The 17,383-nt window shown below is 49.7% G+C and overlaps 8 non-coding genes across 8 annotated transcripts; all 8 read right to left on the reverse strand.

Moving 5' to 3' along the window:
• Positions 1-158: 158 nt before the first annotated feature.
• On the reverse strand, positions 159-321 carry LOC126432250 (U1 spliceosomal RNA). Its single transcript, XR_007577894.1, has one exon. It is a non-coding gene; the product is annotated as a U1 spliceosomal RNA (small nuclear RNA).
• A 2,147-nt stretch (positions 322-2,468) lies between these two features.
• On the reverse strand, positions 2,469-2,631 carry LOC126432251 (U1 spliceosomal RNA). The gene has a single exon (XR_007577895.1). It is a non-coding gene; the product is annotated as a U1 spliceosomal RNA (small nuclear RNA).
• A 2,147-nt stretch (positions 2,632-4,778) lies between these two features.
• LOC126432252 (U1 spliceosomal RNA) lies at positions 4,779-4,941 on the reverse strand. The gene has a single exon (XR_007577896.1). It is a non-coding gene; the product is annotated as a U1 spliceosomal RNA (small nuclear RNA).
• A 2,147-nt stretch (positions 4,942-7,088) lies between these two features.
• On the reverse strand, positions 7,089-7,251 carry LOC126432253 (U1 spliceosomal RNA). The gene has a single exon (XR_007577897.1). It is a non-coding gene; the product is annotated as a U1 spliceosomal RNA (small nuclear RNA).
• Positions 7,252-9,398: 2,147 nt separating this feature from the next.
• Positions 9,399-9,561, reverse strand: LOC126432254 (U1 spliceosomal RNA). The gene has a single exon (XR_007577898.1). It is a non-coding gene; the product is annotated as a U1 spliceosomal RNA (small nuclear RNA).
• Positions 9,562-11,710: 2,149 nt separating this feature from the next.
• On the reverse strand, positions 11,711-11,873 carry LOC126432256 (U1 spliceosomal RNA). The gene has a single exon (XR_007577899.1). It is a non-coding gene; the product is annotated as a U1 spliceosomal RNA (small nuclear RNA).
• Positions 11,874-14,020: 2,147 nt separating this feature from the next.
• On the reverse strand, positions 14,021-14,183 carry LOC126432257 (U1 spliceosomal RNA). The gene has a single exon (XR_007577900.1). It is a non-coding gene; the product is annotated as a U1 spliceosomal RNA (small nuclear RNA).
• A 2,147-nt stretch (positions 14,184-16,330) lies between these two features.
• Positions 16,331-16,493, reverse strand: LOC126432258 (U1 spliceosomal RNA). Its single transcript, XR_007577901.1, has one exon. It is a non-coding gene; the product is annotated as a U1 spliceosomal RNA (small nuclear RNA).
• Between the last annotated feature and the right edge of the window lie 890 nt (positions 16,494-17,383).

Below are 17,383 nucleotides of genomic sequence, written 5' to 3' on the forward strand. Positions count from 1 at the left end.
AAGAGCAGTGCGCTGGCTCTGGCTTTCGACGCCGTTTCCTAGTGTATTTTGTCGCTTCTAGTGGAGGCATCATCGGTTATGAGAAGCTGGTAAATCACTCACAGTACAGTAGTTATCGCCCAACACGAGGAGAAGCTTTGATTGTAATGGAGATTAGCACCGGGACAGCGCGAACGCAGTCCCGACTACCAAAAATTATGCGCCCGAGTTACTCGCATTTGGAGTAATCGCGGGGGTCAGCTCGACCGAAGTGCAATGGACAAGCCTCACCCCGGAGGAACCGCCTTCATGATCACGGTATCCTCTACGCCAGGTAAGTATGCTTCTCCTCGGCCACAGGCGAATATTTGTAATGCGTCGCGCTATCGTAGTGGAACGAGAACTCTTGACGTTGTCGCATTCGGCGAAGAGCATGGTGCCGTGAATGTACTTGCTTCCTGAGAAACGCGCTGTTGGCCGTCGAGTTAGCAGGCAGACAGGCGCAATAACGGCCTTCTGCAGAAAGCGATGCAGTTTTCGTGCGGAAGACATCGCGACTCGCGGCGCCGGCCGTTGCTGGGGTTAAGTTACTGCACCCTCCGGGAGATGGCGGGCCATGTCGGGGTTACCGCCTTCGAGCCACCCTCTCCGCCTGAAAGTCGCCCTCTTTCTCGGCCGGTGTCAAAACGGCAAATGAGATTTGCTGAATGACTGTTTCTTCCCGCCACAGTGCAAGCCACAAAATCAATTATTTCTCTTACCTTTGCTCCCTCCGTGGGAGCCCATAGTGCTAGGAAATACGGCAGCATTGTCAATCGCCCTTGTCTGTCGCTGAGCAACCGAAGGACCAAGCTCAGACTATCAGATGTTCTAAGGAAGCTGTATGCACTCGTGGGTGTTGTACACGAGGGACAAACATCACGTCAGCAGGCTCTTAAGGGAAGGCAATAATCAGCAAAAACTGCAACTTACCCCATTGGACGCTGATGGAACAGAAGACACTTGAAGGTAAGGTAACACTTCTTTTTTCTGTTCATCTCGAGCACGATCTGGAAAGCTCGGACGAAATTTGTGTTCTCTTTAATTCAGAATGTGGAGATATTTCCTTCACGCATATGAAAGTATAATGCTTCATTATTTAAGCTAGATTGAAAAGTTTAGGGAAAGTAATTAATTCGTTTAGGCTGCACCACTACTTGGTAGCACTGTCAAGACAATGCCATTGCCATCTAATGGCAACACAGCTTGCTGCAGATTAATTTTGCGGCATTTCATAAATGATTAATATCTTATGACTATGGTGACGCTATGAGTAGTTTTATATGTGCAAACATTTGAAACTGCTGCAGGCATTACATTCACCCTTCTCTGCCTCTTTGCTTGGACATGGAGTAAGTAAGGATAAATTAAATTGCTTGTTTTTGAAGTAGTAACGGTTCTGAAGTGTAAAGAAATGATTTTAAACAATACAGTGTATTTTTTTTTCCGAATGTAGTGATTCAACAACGAATTTATTTATTTATTCCTACCTATCTCTGCAATTAGTGTACGTGAGTATTTCATTGGAATTGTTGCAATCGAAACCGAGCTTAATAATTTCATGCGGCCGTTTGCAGTCCTCCTCGTGCTTTAATTGCTCATTTCCAAGCGTTATTTTAGGTTGCCTGCAAAGTTGTCAGATGAAACACAACCACTGCGACGAAAGGCCATTCCTTGGAGCAGGTAGACGCCAACTGCGGCGGGAAACTGTCGTGGCCAGGAAGATATTCACTGTGTGTGGAAGTTGAGTGAGGATCCGAAGCTGACTTGCCAGCACACGTTGCAGCATTCACTCGCCAACGGCAACGGGGTAAGAAAAGGGTGCAAATACGCCGGTTCTCGTCCGATCACCGACGTTGGGCTTGGATGGGTGGCCGCCTCGCCTGGGAGCACAGGGCGCTGTTGGCTAGAATCTATGTTCCTCGTTTTCGGTGCAGCTCGTCATGCTATTTCCTCCGATTCACATCCCCGCAAGCTCCTCAAGTGCCGCAAGTCTGCAAGTCCCGAGACGCTACGCTAGACGCTTGCTTCCGGCCCCTCATGTACCATGCCACAGGCGCCAAAGCGTTAGGCTGGCCGATGGCCCCTGTACTCCCCGCTCGCGCCACAGCAGTCACTGTGCTTGCAGGGAATGCCGCGCCGCCGAATAACGTTTGGCGCGCAATCCGTTTATGGACAGAGAATGCTAAAAGGGGCCGTTCGACCGTTAATACGGAAATCGTAGCCAAGTTAGATGGCGTGAGCCATCTCGCGGCTGCCGCTGTTATTACGAGCGCGCGTGCCACGCGGTTGAAGAGCAGTGCGCTGGCTCTGGCTTTCGACGCCGTTTCCTAGTGTATTTTGTCGCTTCTAGTGGAGGCATCATCGGTTATGAGAAGCTGGTAAATCACTCACAGTACAGTAGTTATCGCCCAACACGAGGAGAAGCTTTGATTGTAATGGAGATTAGCACCGGGACAGCGCGAACGCAGTCCCGACTACCAAAAATTATGCGCCCGAGTTACTCGCATTTGGAGTAATCGCGGGGGTCAGCTCGACCGAAGTGCAATGGACAAGCCTCACCCCGGAGGAACCGCCTTCATGATCACGGTATCCTCTACGCCAGGTAAGTATGCTTCTCCTCGGCCACAGGCGAATATTTGTAATGCGTCGCGCTATCGTAGTGGAACGAGAACTCTTGACGTTGTCGCATTCGGCGAAGAGCATGGTGCCGTGAATGTACTTGCTTCCTGAGAAACGCGCTGTTGGCCGTCGAGTTAGCAGGCAGACAGGCGCAATAACGGCCTTCTGCAGAAAGCGATGCAGTTTTCGTGCGGAAGACATCGCGACTCGCGGCGCCGGCCGTTGCTGGGGTTAAGTTACTGCACCCTCCGGGAGATGGCGGGCCATGTCGGGGTTACCGCCTTCGAGCCACCCTCTCCGCCTGAAAGTCGCCCTCTTTCTCGGCCGGTGTCAAAACGGCAAATGAGATTTGCTGAATGACTGTTTCTTCCCGCCACAGTGCAAGCCACAAAATCAATTATTTCTCTTACCTTTGCTCCCTCCGTGGGAGCCCATAGTGCTAGGAAATACGGCAGCATTGTCAATCGCCCTTGTCTGTCGCTGAGCAACCGAAGGACCAAGCTCAGACTATCAGATGTTCTAAGGAAGCTGTATGCACTCGTGGGTGTTGTACACGAGGGACAAACATCACGTCAGCAGGCTCTTAAGGGAAGGCAATAATCAGCAAAAACTGCAACTTACCCCATTGGACGCTGATGGAACAGAAGACACTTGAAGGTAAGGTAACACTTCTTTTTTCTGTTCATCTCGAGCACGATCTGGAAAGCTCGGACGAAATTTGTGTTCTCTTTAATTCAGAATGTGGAGATATTTCCTTCACGCATATGAAAGTATAATGCTTCATTATTTAAGCTAGATTGAAAAGTTTAGGGAAAGTAATTAATTCGTTTAGGCTGCACCACTACTTGGTAGCACTGTCAAGACAATGCCATTGCCATCTAATGGCAACACAGCTTGCTGCAGATTAATTTTGCGGCATTTCATAAATGATTAATATCTTATGACTATGGTGACGCTATGAGTAGTTTTATATGTGCAAACATTTGAAACTGCTGCAGGCATTACATTCACCCTTCTCTGCCTCTTTGCTTGGACATGGAGTAAGTAAGGATAAATTAAATTGCTTGTTTTTGAAGTAGTAACGGTTCTGAAGTGTAAAGAAATGATTTTAAACAATACAGTGTATTTTTTTTTCCGAATGTAGTGATTCAACAACGAATTTATTTATTTATTCCTACCTATCTCTGCAATTAGTGTACGTGAGTATTTCATTGGAATTGTTGCAATCGAAACCGAGCTTAATAATTTCATGCGGCCGTTTGCAGTCCTCCTCGTGCTTTAATTGCTCATTTCCAAGCGTTATTTTAGGTTGCCTGCAAAGTTGTCAGATGAAACACAACCACTGCGACGAAAGGCCATTCCTTGGAGCAGGTAGACGCCAACTGCGGCGGGAAACTGTCGTGGCCAGGAAGATATTCACTGTGTGTGGAAGTTGAGTGAGGATCCGAAGCTGACTTGCCAGCACACGTTGCAGCATTCACTCGCCAACGGCAACGGGGTAAGAAAAGGGTGCAAATACGCCGGTTCTCGTCCGATCACCGACGTTGGGCTTGGATGGGTGGCCGCCTCGCCTGGGAGCACAGGGCGCTGTTGGCTAGAATCTATGTTCCTCGTTTTCGGTGCAGCTCGTCATGCTATTTCCTCCGATTCACATCCCCGCAAGCTCCTCAAGTGCCGCAAGTCTGCAAGTCCCGAGACGCTACGCTAGACGCTTGCTTCCGGCCCCTCATGTACCATGCCACAGGCGCCAAAGCGTTCGGCTGGCCGATGGCCCCTGTACTCCCCGCTCGCGCCACAGCAGTCACTGTGCTTGCAGGGAATGCCGCGCCGCCGAATAACGTTTGGCGCGCAATCCGTTTATGGACAGAGAATGCTAAAAGGGGCCGTTCGACCGTTAATACGGAAATCGTAGCCAAGTTAGATGGCGTGAGCCATCTCGCGGCTGCCGCTGTTATTACGAGCGCGCGTGCCACGCGGTTGAAGAGCAGTGCGCTGGCTCTGGCTTTCGACGCCGTTTCCTAGTGTATTTTGTCGCTTCTAGTGGAGGCATCATCGGTTATGAGAAGCTGGTAAATCACTCACAGTACAGTAGTTATCGCCCAACACGAGGAGAAGCTTTGATTGTAATGGAGATTAGCACCGGGACAGCGCGAACGCAGTCCCGACTACCAAAAATTATGCGCCCGAGTTACTCGCATTTGGAGTAATCGCGGGGGTCAGCTCGACCGAAGTGCAATGGACAAGCCTCACCCCGGAGGAACCGCCTTCATGATCACGGTATCCTCTACGCCAGGTAAGTATGCTTCTCCTCGGCCACAGGCGAATATTTGTAATGCGTCGCGCTATCGTAGTGGAACGAGAACTCTTGACGTTGTCGCATTCGGCGAAGAGCATGGTGCCGTGAATGTACTTGCTTCCTGAGAAACGCGCTGTTGGCCGTCGAGTTAGCAGGCAGACAGGCGCAATAACGGCCTTCTGCAGAAAGCGATGCAGTTTTCGTGCGGAAGACATCGCGACTCGCGGCGCCGGCCGTTGCTGGGGTTAAGTTACTGCACCCTCCGGGAGATGGCGGGCCATGTCGGGGTTACCGCCTTCGAGCCACCCTCTCCGCCTGAAAGTCGCCCTCTTTCTCGGCCGGTGTCAAAACGGCAAATGAGATTTGCTGAATGACTGTTTCTTCCCGCCACAGTGCAAGCCACAAAATCAATTATTTCTCTTACCTTTGCTCCCTCCGTGGGAGCCCATAGTGCTAGGAAATACGGCAGCATTGTCAATCGCCCTTGTCTGTCGCTGAGCAACCGAAGGACCAAGCTCAGACTATCAGATGTTCTAAGGAAGCTGTATGCACTCGTGGGTGTTGTACACGAGGGACAAACATCACGTCAGCAGGCTCTTAAGGGAAGGCAATAATCAGCAAAAACTGCAACTTACCCCATTGGACGCTGATGGAACAGAAGACACTTGAAGGTAAGGTAACACTTCTTTTTTCTGTTCATCTCGAGCACGATCTGGAAAGCTCGGACGAAATTTGTGTTCTCTTTAATTCAGAATGTGGAGATATTTCCTTCACGCATATGAAAGTATAATGCTTCATTATTTAAGCTAGATTGAAAAGTTTAGGGAAAGTAATTAATTCGTTTAGGCTGCACCACTACTTGGTAGCACTGTCAAGACAATGCCATTGCCATCTAATGGCAACACAGCTTGCTGCAGATTAATTTTGCGGCATTTCATAAATGATTAATATCTTATGACTATGGTGACGCTATGAGTAGTTTTATATGTGCAAACATTTGAAACTGCTGCAGGCATTACATTCACCCTTCTCTGCCTCTTTGCTTGGACATGGAGTAAGTAAGGATAAATTAAATTGCTTGTTTTTGAAGTAGTAACGGTTCTGAAGTGTAAAGAAATGATTTTAAACAATACAGTGTATTTTTTTTTCCGAATGTAGTGATTCAACAACGAATTTATTTATTTATTCCTACCTATCTCTGCAATTAGTGTACGTGAGTATTTCATTGGAATTGTTGCAATCGAAACCGAGCTTAATAATTTCATGCGGCCGTTTGCAGTCCTCCTCGTGCTTTAATTGCTCATTTCCAAGCGTTATTTTAGGTTGCCTGCAAAGTTGTCAGATGAAACACAACCACTGCGACGAAAGGCCATTCCTTGGAGCAGGTAGACGCCAACTGCGGCGGGAAACTGTCGTGGCCAGGAAGATATTCACTGTGTGTGGAAGTTGAGTGAGGATCCGAAGCTGACTTGCCAGCACACGTTGCAGCATTCACTCGCCAACGGCAACGGGGTAAGAAAAGGGTGCAAATACGCCGGTTCTCGTCCGATCACCGACGTTGGGCTTGGATGGGTGGCCGCCTCGCCTGGGAGCACAGGGCGCTGTTGGCTAGAATCTATGTTCCTCGTTTTCGGTGCAGCTCGTCATGCTATTTCCTCCGATTCACATCCCCGCAAGCTCCTCAAGTGCCGCAAGTCTGCAAGTCCCGAGACGCTACGCTAGACGCTTGCTTCCGGCCCCTCATGTACCATGCCACAGGCGCCAAAGCGTTCGGCTGGCCGATGGCCCCTGTACTCCCCGCTCGCGCCACAGCAGTCACTGTGCTTGCAGGGAATGCCGCGCCGCCGAATAACGTTTGGCGCGCAATCCGTTTATGGACAGAGAATGCTAAAAGGGGCCGTTCGACCGTTAATACGGAAATCGTAGCCAAGTTAGATGGCGTGAGCCATCTCGCGGCTGCCGCTGTTATTACGAGCGCGCGTGCCACGCGGTTGAAGAGCAGTGCGCTGGCTCTGGCTTTCGACGCCGTTTCCTAGTGTATTTTGTCGCTTCTAGTGGAGGCATCATCGGTTATGAGAAGCTGGTAAATCACTCACAGTACAGTAGTTATCGCCCAACACGAGGAGAAGCTTTGATTGTAATGGAGATTAGCACCGGGACAGCGCGAACGCAGTCCCGACTACCAAAAATTATGCGCCCGAGTTACTCGCATTTGGAGTAATCGCGGGGGTCAGCTCGACCGAAGTGCAATGGACAAGCCTCACCCCGGAGGAACCGCCTTCATGATCACGGTATCCTCTACGCCAGGTAAGTATGCTTCTCCTCGGCCACAGGCGAATATTTGTAATGCGTCGCGCTATCGTAGTGGAACGAGAACTCTTGACGTTGTCGCATTCGGCGAAGAGCATGGTGCCGTGAATGTACTTGCTTCCTGAGAAACGCGCTGTTGGCCGTCGAGTTAGCAGGCAGACAGGCGCAATAACGGCCTTCTGCAGAAAGCGATGCAGTTTTCGTGCGGAAGACATCGCGACTCGCGGCGCCGGCCGTTGCTGGGGTTAAGTTACTGCACCCTCCGGGAGATGGCGGGCCATGTCGGGGTTACCGCCTTCGAGCCACCCTCTCCGCCTGAAAGTCGCCCTCTTTCTCGGCCGGTGTCAAAACGGCAAATGAGATTTGCTGAATGACTGTTTCTTCCCGCCACAGTGCAAGCCACAAAATCAATTATTTCTCTTACCTTTGCTCCCTCCGTGGGAGCCCATAGTGCTAGGAAATACGGCAGCATTGTCAATCGCCCTTGTCTGTCGCTGAGCAACCGAAGGACCAAGCTCAGACTATCAGATGTTCTAAGGAAGCTGTATGCACTCGTGGGTGTTGTACACGAGGGACAAACATCACGTCAGCAGGCTCTTAAGGGAAGGCAATAATCAGCAAAAACTGCAACTTACCCCATTGGACGCTGATGGAACAGAAGACACTTGAAGGTAAGGTAACACTTCTTTTTTCTGTTCATCTCGAGCACGATCTGGAAAGCTCGGACGAAATTTGTGTTCTCTTTAATTCAGAATGTGGAGATATTTCCTTCACGCATATGAAAGTATAATGCTTCATTATTTAAGCTAGATTGAAAAGTTTAGGGAAAGTAATTAATTCGTTTAGGCTGCACCACTACTTGGTAGCACTGTCAAGACAATGCCATTGCCATCTAATGGCAACACAGCTTGCTGCAGATTAATTTTGCGGCATTTCATAAATGATTAATATCTTATGACTATGGTGACGCTATGAGTAGTTTTATATGTGCAAACATTTGAAACTGCTGCAGGCATTACATTCACCCTTCTCTGCCTCTTTGCTTGGACATGGAGTAAGTAAGGATAAATTAAATTGCTTGTTTTTGAAGTAGTAACGGTTCTGAAGTGTAAAGAAATGATTTTAAACAATACAGTGTATTTTTTTTTCCGAATGTAGTGATTCAACAACGAATTTATTTATTTATTCCTACCTATCTCTGCAATTAGTGTACGTGAGTATTTCATTGGAATTGTTGCAATCGAAACCGAGCTTAATAATTTCATGCGGCCGTTTGCAGTCCTCCTCGTGCTTTAATTGCTCATTTCCAAGCGTTATTTTAGGTTGCCTGCAAAGTTGTCAGATGAAACACAACCACTGCGACGAAAGGCCATTCCTTGGAGCAGGTAGACGCCAACTGCGGCGGGAAACTGTCGTGGCCAGGAAGATATTCACTGTGTGTGGAAGTTGAGTGAGGATCCGAAGCTGACTTGCCAGCACACGTTGCAGCATTCACTCGCCAACGGCAACGGGGTAAGAAAAGGGTGCAAATACGCCGGTTCTCGTCCGATCACCGACGTTGGGCTTGGATGGGTGGCCGCCTCGCCTGGGAGCACAGGGCGCTGTTGGCTAGAATCTATGTTCCTCGTTTTCGGTGCAGCTCGTCATGCTATTTCCTCCGATTCACATCCCCGCAAGCTCCTCAAGTGCCGCAAGTCTGCAAGTCCCGAGACGCTACGCTAGACGCTTGCTTCCGGCCCCTCATGTACCATGCCACAGGCGCCAAAGCGTTCGGCTGGCCGATGGCCCCTGTACTCCCCGCTCGCGCCACAGCAGTCACTGTGCTTGCAGGGAATGCCGCGCCGCCGAATAACGTTTGGCGCGCAATCCGTTTATGGACAGAGAATGCTAAAAGGGGCCGTTCGACCGTTAATACGGAAATCGTAGCCAAGTTAGATGGCGTGAGCCATCTCGCGGCTGCCGCTGTTATTACGAGCGCGCGTGCCACGCGGTTGAAGAGCAGTGCGCTGGCTCTGGCTTTCGACGCCGTTTCCTAGTGTATTTTGTCGCTTCTAGTGGAGGCATCATCGGTTATGAGAAGCTGGTAAATCACTCACAGTACAGTAGTTATCGCCCAACACGAGGAGAAGCTTTGATTGTAATGGAGATTAGCACCGGGACAGCGCGAACGCAGTCCCGACTACCAAAAATTATGCGCCCGAGTTACTCGCATTTGGAGTAATCGCGGGGGTCAGCTCGACCGAAGTGCAATGGACAAGCCTCACCCCGGAGGAACCGCCTTCATGATCACGGTATCCTCTACGCCAGGTAAGTATGCTTCTCCTCGGCCACAGGCGAATATTTGTAATGCGTCGCGCTATCGTAGTGGAACGAGAACTCTTGACGTTGTCGCATTCGGCGAAGAGCATGGTGCCGTGAATGTACTTGCTTCCTGAGAAACGCGCTGTTGGCCGTCGAGTTAGCAGGCAGACAGGCGCAATAACGGCCTTCTGCAGAAAGCGATGCAGTTTTCGTGCGGAAGACATCGCGACTCGCGGCGCCGGCCGTTGCTGGGGTTAAGTTACTGCACCCTCCGGGAGATGGCGGGCCATGTCGGGGTTACCGCCTTCGAGCCACCCTCTCCGCCTGAAAGTCGCCCTCTTTCTCGGCCGGTGTCAAAACGGCAAATGAGATTTGCTGAATGACTGTTTCTTCCCGCCACAGTGCAAGCCACAAAATCAATTATTTCTCTTACCTTTGCTCCCTCCGTGGGAGCCCATAGTGCTAGGAAATACGGCAGCATTGTCAATCGCCCTTGTCTGTCGCTGAGCAACCGAAGGACCAAGCTCAGACTATCAGATGTTCTAAGGAAGCTGTATGCACTCGTGGGTGTTGTACACGAGGGACAAACATCACGTCAGCAGGCTCTTAAGGGAAGGCAATAATCAGCAAAAACTGCAACTTACCCCATTGGACGCTGATGGAACAGAAGACACTTGAAGGTAAGGTAACACTTCTTTTTTCTGTTCATCTCGAGCACGATCTGGAAAGCTCGGACGAAATTTGTGTTCTCTTTAATTCAGAATGTGGAGATATTTCCTTCACGCATATGAAAGTATAATGCTTCATTATTTAAGCTAGATTGAAAAGTTTAGGGAAAGTAATTAATTCGTTTAGGCTGCACCACTACTTGGTAGCACTGTCAAGACAATGCCATTGCCATCTAATGGCAACACAGCTTGCTGCAGATTAATTTTGCGGCATTTCATAAATGATTAATATCTTATGACTATGGTGACGCTATGAGTAGTTTTATATGTGCAAACATTTGAAACTGCTGCAGGCATTACATTCACCCTTCTCTGCCTCTTTGCTTGGACATGGAGTAAGTAAGGATAAATTAAATTGCTTGTTTTTGAAGTAGTAACGGTTCTGAAGTGTAAAGAAATGATTTTAAACAATACAGTGTATTTTTTTTTTTCCGAATGTAGTGATTCAACAACGAATTTATTTATTTATTCCTACCTATCTCTGCAATTAGTGTACGTGAGTATTTCATTGGAATTGTTGCAATCGAAACCGAGCTTAATAATTTCATGCGGCCGTTTGCAGTCCTCCTCGTGCTTTAATTGCTCATTTCCAAGCGTTATTTTAGGTTGCCTGCAAAGTTGTCAGATGAAACACAACCACTGCGACGAAAGGCCATTCCTTGGAGCAGGTAGACGCCAACTGCGGCGGGAAACTGTCGTGGCCAGGAAGATATTCACTGTGTGTGGAAGTTGAGTGAGGATCCGAAGCTGACTTGCCAGCACACGTTGCAGCATTCACTCGCCAACGGCAACGGGGTAAGAAAAGGGTGCAAATACGCCGGTTCTCGTCCGATCACCGACGTTGGGCTTGGATGGGTGGCCGCCTCGCCTGGGAGCACAGGGCGCTGTTGGCTAGAATCTATGTTCCTCGTTTTCGGTGCAGCTCGTCATGCTATTTCCTCCGATTCACATCCCCGCAAGCTCCTCAAGTGCCGCAAGTCTGCAAGTCCCGAGACGCTACGCTAGACGCTTGCTTCCGGCCCCTCATGTACCATGCCACAGGCGCCAAAGCGTTCGGCTGGCCGATGGCCCCTGTACTCCCCGCTCGCGCCACAGCAGTCACTGTGCTTGCAGGGAATGCCGCGCCGCCGAATAACGTTTGGCGCGCAATCCGTTTATGGACAGAGAATGCTAAAAGGGGCCGTTCGACCGTTAATACGGAAATCGTAGCCAAGTTAGATGGCGTGAGCCATCTCGCGGCTGCCGCTGTTATTACGAGCGCGCGTGCCACGCGGTTGAAGAGCAGTGCGCTGGCTCTGGCTTTCGACGCCGTTTCCTAGTGTATTTTGTCGCTTCTAGTGGAGGCATCATCGGTTATGAGAAGCTGGTAAATCACTCACAGTACAGTAGTTATCGCCCAACACGAGGAGAAGCTTTGATTGTAATGGAGATTAGCACCGGGACAGCGCGAACGCAGTCCCGACTACCAAAAATTATGCGCCCGAGTTACTCGCATTTGGAGTAATCGCGGGGGTCAGCTCGACCGAAGTGCAATGGACAAGCCTCACCCCGGAGGAACCGCCTTCATGATCACGGTATCCTCTACGCCAGGTAAGTATGCTTCTCCTCGGCCACAGGCGAATATTTGTAATGCGTCGCGCTATCGTAGTGGAACGAGAACTCTTGACGTTGTCGCATTCGGCGAAGAGCATGGTGCCGTGAATGTACTTGCTTCCTGAGAAACGCGCTGTTGGCCGTCGAGTTAGCAGGCAGACAGGCGCAATAACGGCCTTCTGCAGAAAGCGATGCAGTTTTCGTGCGGAAGACATCGCGACTCGCGGCGCCGGCCGTTGCTGGGGTTAAGTTACTGCACCCTCCGGGAGATGGCGGGCCATGTCGGGGTTACCGCCTTCGAGCCACCCTCTCCGCCTGAAAGTCGCCCTCTTTCTCGGCCGGTGTCAAAACGGCAAATGAGATTTGCTGAATGACTGTTTCTTCCCGCCACAGTGCAAGCCACAAAATCAATTATTTCTCTTACCTTTGCTCCCTCCGTGGGAGCCCATAGTGCTAGGAAATACGGCAGCATTGTCAATCGCCCTTGTCTGTCGCTGAGCAACCGAAGGACCAAGCTCAGACTATCAGATGTTCTAAGGAAGCTGTATGCACTCGTGGGTGTTGTACACGAGGGACAAACATCACGTCAGCAGGCTCTTAAGGGAAGGCAATAATCAGCAAAAACTGCAACTTACCCCATTGGACGCTGATGGAACAGAAGACACTTGAAGGTAAGGTAACACTTCTTTTTTCTGTTCATCTCGAGCACGATCTGGAAAGCTCGGACGAAATTTGTGTTCTCTTTAATTCAGAATGTGGAGATATTTCCTTCACGCATATGAAAGTATAATGCTTCATTATTTAAGCTAGATTGAAAAGTTTAGGGAAAGTAATTAATTCGTTTAGGCTGCACCACTACTTGGTAGCACTGTCAAGACAATGCCATTGCCATCTAATGGCAACACAGCTTGCTGCAGATTAATTTTGCGGCATTTCATAAATGATTAATATCTTATGACTATGGTGACGCTATGAGTAGTTTTATATGTGCAAACATTTGAAACTGCTGCAGGCATTACATTCACCCTTCTCTGCCTCTTTGCTTGGACATGGAGTAAGTAAGGATAAATTAAATTGCTTGTTTTTGAAGTAGTAACGGTTCTGAAGTGTAAAGAAATGATTTTAAACAATACAGTGTATTTTTTTTTCCGAATGTAGTGATTCAACAACGAATTTATTTATTTATTCCTACCTATCTCTGCAATTAGTGTACGTGAGTATTTCATTGGAATTGTTGCAATCGAAACCGAGCTTAATAATTTCATGCGGCCGTTTGCAGTCCTCCTCGTGCTTTAATTGCTCATTTCCAAGCGTTATTTTAGGTTGCCTGCAAAGTTGTCAGATGAAACACAACCACTGCGACGAAAGGCCATTCCTTGGAGCAGGTAGACGCCAACTGCGGCGGGAAACTGTCGTGGCCAGGAAGATATTCACTGTGTGTGGAAGTTGAGTGAGGATCCGAAGCTGACTTGCCAGCACACGTTGCAGCATTCACTCGCCAACGGCAACGGGGTAAGAAAAGGGTGCAAATACGCCGGTTCTCGTCCGATCACCGACGTTGGGCTTGGATGGGTGGCCGCCTCGCCTGGGAGCACAGGGCGCTGTTGGCTAGAATCTATGTTCCTCGTTTTCGGTGCAGCTCGTCATGCTATTTCCTCCGATTCACATCCCCGCAAGCTCCTCAAGTGCCGCAAGTCTGCAAGTCCCGAGACGCTACGCTAGACGCTTGCTTCCGGCCCCTCATGTACCATGCCACAGGCGCCAAAGCGTTCGGCTGGCCGATGGCCCCTGTACTCCCCGCTCGCGCCACAGCAGTCACTGTGCTTGCAGGGAATGCCGCGCCGCCGAATAACGTTTGGCGCGCAATCCGTTTATGGACAGAGAATGCTAAAAGGGGCCGTTCGACCGTTAATACGGAAATCGTAGCCAAGTTAGATGGCGTGAGCCATCTCGCGGCTGCCGCTGTTATTACGAGCGCGCGTGCCACGCGGTTGAAGAGCAGTGCGCTGGCTCTGGCTTTCGACGCCGTTTCCTAGTGTATTTTGTCGCTTCTAGTGGAGGCATCATCGGTTATGAGAAGCTGGTAAATCACTCACAGTACAGTAGTTATCGCCCAACACGAGGAGAAGCTTTGATTGTAATGGAGATTAGCACCGGGACAGCGCGAACGCAGTCCCGACTACCAAAAATTATGCGCCCGAGTTACTCGCATTTGGAGTAATCGCGGGGGTCAGCTCGACCGAAGTGCAATGGACAAGCCTCACCCCGGAGGAACCGCCTTCATGATCACGGTATCCTCTACGCCAGGTAAGTATGCTTCTCCTCGGCCACAGGCGAATATTTGTAATGCGTCGCGCTATCGTAGTGGAACGAGAACTCTTGACGTTGTCGCATTCGGCGAAGAGCATGGTGCCGTGAATGTACTTGCTTCCTGAGAAACGCGCTGTTGGCCGTCGAGTTAGCAGGCAGACAGGCGCAATAACGGCCTTCTGCAGAAAGCGATGCAGTTTTCGTGCGGAAGACATCGCGACTCGCGGCGCCGGCCGTTGCTGGGGTTAAGTTACTGCACCCTCCGGGAGATGGCGGGCCATGTCGGGGTTACCGCCTTCGAGCCACCCTCTCCGCCTGAAAGTCGCCCTCTTTCTCGGCCGGTGTCAAAACGGCAAATGAGATTTGCTGAATGACTGTTTCTTCCCGCCACAGTGCAAGCCACAAAATCAATTATTTCTCTTACCTTTGCTCCCTCCGTGGGAGCCCATAGTGCTAGGAAATACGGCAGCATTGTCAATCGCCCTTGTCTGTCGCTGAGCAACCGAAGGACCAAGCTCAGACTATCAGATGTTCTAAGGAAGCTGTATGCACTCGTGGGTGTTGTACACGAGGGACAAACATCACGTCAGCAGGCTCTTAAGGGAAGGCAATAATCAGCAAAAACTGCAACTTACCCCATTGGACGCTGATGGAACAGAAGACACTTGAAGGTAAGGTAACACTTCTTTTTTCTGTTCATCTCGAGCACGATCTGGAAAGCTCGGACGAAATTTGTGTTCTCTTTAATTCAGAATGTGGAGATATTTCCTTCACGCATATGAAAGTATAATGCTTCATTATTTAAGCTAGATTGAAAAGTTTAGGGAAAGTAATTAATTCGTTTAGGCTGCACCACTACTTGGTAGCACTGTCAAGACAATGCCATTGCCATCTAATGGCAACACAGCTTGCTGCAGATTAATTTTGCGGCATTTCATAAATGATTAATATCTTATGACTATGGTGACGCTATGAGTAGTTTTATATGTGCAAACATTTGAAACTGCTGCAGGCATTACATTCACCCTTCTCTGCCTCTTTGCTTGGACATGGAGTAAGTAAGGATAAATTAAATTGCTTGTTTTTGAAGTAGTAACGGTTCTGAAGTGTAAAGAAATGATTTTAAACAATACAGTGTATTTTTTTTTCCGAATGTAGTGATTCAACAACGAATTTATTTATTTATTCCTACCTATCTCTGCAATTAGTGTACGTGAGTATTTCATTGGAATTGTTGCAATCGAAACCGAGCTTAATAATTTCATGCGGCCGTTTGCAGTCCTCCTCGTGCTTTAATTGCTCATTTCCAAGCGTTATTTTAGGTTGCCTGCAAAGTTGTCAGATGAAACACAACCACTGCGACGAAAGGCCATTCCTTGGAGCAGGTAGACGCCAACTGCGGCGGGAAACTGTCGTGGCCAGGAAGATATTCACTGTGTGTGGAAGTTGAGTGAGGATCCGAAGCTGACTTGCCAGCACACGTTGCAGCATTCACTCGCCAACGGCAACGGGGTAAGAAAAGGGTGCAAATACGCCGGTTCTCGTCCGATCACCGACGTTGGGCTTGGATGGGTGGCCGCCTCGCCTGGGAGCACAGGGCGCTGTTGGCTAGAATCTATGTTCCTCGTTTTCGGTGCAGCTCGTCATGCTATTTCCTCCGATTCACATCCCCGCAAGCTCCTCAAGTGCCGCAAGTCTGCAAGTCCCGAGACGCTACGCTAGACGCTTGCTTCCGGCCCCTCATGTACCATGCCACAGGCGCCAAAGCGTTCGGCTGGCCGATGGCCCCTGTACTCCCCGCTCGCGCCACAGCAGTCACTGTGCTTGCAGGGAATGCCGCGCCGCCGAATAACGTTTGGCGCGCAATCCGTTTATGGACAGAGAATGCTAAAAGGGGCCGTTCGACCGTTAATACGGAAATCGTAGCCAAGTTAGATGGCCTGAGCCATCTCGCGGCTGCCGCTGTTATTACGAGCGCGCGTGCCACGCGGTTGAAGAGCAGTGCGCTGGCTCTGGCTTTCGACGCCGTTTCCTAGTGTATTTTGTCGCTTCTAGTGGAGGCATCATCGGTTATGAGAGGCTGGTAAATTACCCACAGTACAGTAGTTATCGCCCAACACGAGGAGAAGCTTTGATTGTAATGGAGATTAGCACCGGGACAGCGCGAACGCAGTCCCGACTACCAAAAATTATGCGCCCGAGTTACTCGCATTTGGAGTAATCGCGGGGGTCAGCTCGACCGAAGTGCAATGGACAAGCCTCACCCCGGAGGAACCGCCTTCATGATCACGGTATCCTCTACGCCAGGTAAGTATGCTTCTCCTCGGCCACAGGCGAATATTTGTAATGCGTCGCGCTATCGTAGTGGAACGAGAACTCTTGACGTTGTCGCATTCGGCGAAGAGCATGGTGCCGTGAATGTACTTGCTTCCTGAGAAACGCGCTGTTGGCCGTCGAGTTAGCAGGCAGACAGGCGCAATAACGGCCTTCTGCAGACAGCGATGCAGTTTTCGTGCGGAAGACATCGCGACTCGCGGCGCCGGCCGTTGCTGGGGTTAAGTTACTGCACCCTCCGGGAGATGGCGGGCCATGTCGGGGTTACCGCCTTCGAGCCACCCTCTCCGCCTGAAAGTCGCCCTCTTTCTCGGCCGGTGTCAAAACGGCAAATGAGATTTGCTGAATGACTGTTTCTTCCCGCCACAGTGCAAGCCACAAAATCAATTATTTCTCTTACCTTTGCTCCCTCCGTGGGAGCCCATAGTGCTAGGAAATACGGCAGCATTGTCAATCGCCCTTGTCTGTCGCTGAGCAACCGAAGGACCAAGCTCAGACTATCAGATGTTCTAAGGAAGCTGTATGCACTCGTGGGTGTTGTACACGAGGGACAAACATCACGTCAGCAGGCTCTTAAGGGAAGGCAATAATCAGCAAAAACTGCAACTTACCCCATTGGACGCTGATGGAACAGAAGACACTTGAAGGTAAGGTAACACTTCTTTTTTCTGTTCATCTCGAGCACGATCTGGAAAGCTCGGACGAAATTTGTGTTCTCTTTAATTCAGAATGTGGAGATATTTCCTTCACGCATATGAAAGTATAATGCTTCATTATTTAAGCTAGATTGAAAAGTTTAGGGAAAGTAATTAATTCGTTTAGGCTGCACCACTACTTGGTAGCACTGTCAAGACAATGCCATTGCCATCTA

Source organism: Schistocerca serialis, unplaced genomic scaffold, assembly GCF_023864345.2.
Source record: "Schistocerca serialis cubense isolate TAMUIC-IGC-003099 unplaced genomic scaffold, iqSchSeri2.2 HiC_scaffold_1125, whole genome shotgun sequence".
Lineage (NCBI taxonomy): Eukaryota > Metazoa > Arthropoda > Insecta > Orthoptera > Acrididae > Schistocerca > Schistocerca serialis.